A 2,243-nucleotide genomic window follows, 5' to 3' on the forward strand; every position below is an offset into this window, starting at 1 on the left:
AACCCAGCACCTTTTATCATTCTCGTGCTAACAGCTCATCTCCAGCACAATTTCACCTAAAAAGTTCTAAAGAATTTGTGATTGGAAAGCAGCCAGAGTTCACCCTTTTGGATCACTAAAAACCTCCCAAACTTCTCTTATGCTGCTGAAGTTAACAACTGAAATCAACTAGAAAAACGCCTGCTTAATTTGCATTTTAAGACATTTTAAAGAACATTACATGAGGGGCTGGGAGTTGACTTTTTATTTTTTTACTATTCACTGAAGCCTCTCAGAGCTCACAACGAAAAAAAGGCATCCCAATTAAAAAGAGCCCCACTGTTTGCATGAATAACTAAAGGAAGACAAAAATGTGGATGCATTTTTGTGGATGTGTTAAAAATACAGCCTAATTGTGATGCTATTAAAAAAAAAATAAACTTGTTTCGGCATTTGCCAACTCTTGCTCCAGTTGACTCTTCCTGTCTTTTCCCTGGGAATACCTAAAGCAAAAGTAAAAATACCTGAACCAGTCCAACAACCATACATAAGACTTAAGTCCACAAGATGATGCTGGCTGTAAGGGGCACGTTTCAGAGGAGTTAGAGATAACAGAAAAAAGAGCTTGTTAAGCATTAGGATAGTGACGAGTAACCCACATCTTCCCACTTTAAGTCCTAATCTTCCAGTGTTTGTTACGCTAATACATTTCACCTGTGAGGGCAATCTCTGCATTTTCTTTTTTCCTTTATTCTATTTAGATTAGTGCAAACATGGTCTAGAGTGTTTAAAAAACAAAATTAGTAAAAATTAGCTAGGGATTGGCTAGCATTTCCCTATCTTTCTTAAAGGCAGTTCTCATGACCACTGGCTATAGCTGGAGTTAGTGCTGCTCTTATATACTGCAGAAGTAAATGAGTACTTAATAGGCTGTGGCGTATTTGTCCACACAGTGCTTATGTGAGCTAGTCAAGTTTTGTTACTTCTATTTGACAGATGAGACAGAAAAGCTTATCTGGTTACTGAGGGCCACACTGAAAGTATTTGACAATACTTCCGTTATTGTAATTTCTGTAAAATTTTGTAAATTTTGTAACACTGTAAGAGCAAGAAATTGCCCCCCCCACCCCCAGTCTCATACTGCAGTGTCCAGAGGATCGTACCTCCTTCATATCTAGGAGGCAGTAATCCTGGGACTGTGGAGGCACGTAGAAGTCTGTGGGTTTGGGCTCCGACAGTCCCAGGTTCAGCCTGCTCTACACACAAACATATGTGAACACTGATTCTTCTAGTTGGGTTTTGCACCTTACCTGGCATACTATGAGGAGACCACATGGAAGGACATGAGTAGATTTGCTCGCACAGTGCAGCATGTAATCTAGTGCTTTGGCAAGGTTCTAGTAGACTGTCATAAGAGAAGATGAAGGGGTCATTAAAGGACTCGCAAACTTTTGGCACTGCATCCAGTTTCTACATAAGTCTCTCCTGTAGTTCTATAAAAATTTGCAAATGCACTGCAAAGATCAAATATACAACAGGCTGTAATCTAGCTCTTAAAGACTGATTATACCGTGCTCTGCTTTGGTAGCTGGTATCTTAGCACACCTATCTGGGCAACAAAGTTCCTGCCTCACAACACTAAGACTGCACATTTTATGTTATATAGTAGGAACAGGGACATAAGGTTCGCGTAATGGCACAACTCTCTACTGTTCTGTTGTAGGCATCGCTGACACAGAGTATCCTGGAACCATTTGAAATATTCAGTAATACAATAGGTAACTACCCACCATCAGTTTCCTATACAGTATGATGGCTAAGCAAGCTAACGAAATTCTTCAGTATATAAAGAGGAGATGCCAATTAGAAGTAGGGAGCTGTTATCTCACTAGCAGTGGTGAGACTGCTAGAGGGAAACATCACCTTCACTAGGGCCTGTAGCAGAAAAAATTGTCATGGCAGATGGGAAAGCATTCAGGAAGAGCTGCAGAGCTTATCTGACTTTTGGCAAGTCTGTCAAACTGTAAGAAGTTTTAAGAAGCTCAAGGCTAAAAGAACATTAAAAGGCAATTTGATCCCAGTCTGTAAATTCTTCATGGCAAGGAGATTTCAGATAATAGAGTACTGTAGCAAACAAAGACAGAAAAAGATCTAATACCTGGAAGATCAATTTATACAAATCTTGACTGGCAATAAAGAGCAGGATTAACCTCAGTCAGTTTAGCCATCTAAAAGTCGAGCATCTACTAGTTGTTTAGGCATCC

Source organism: Pygoscelis adeliae, unplaced genomic scaffold (genome assembly GCF_000699105.1).
Source record: "Pygoscelis adeliae isolate BGI_AS28 unplaced genomic scaffold, ASM69910v1 Scaffold38, whole genome shotgun sequence".
NCBI lineage: Eukaryota > Metazoa > Chordata > Aves > Sphenisciformes > Spheniscidae > Pygoscelis > Pygoscelis adeliae.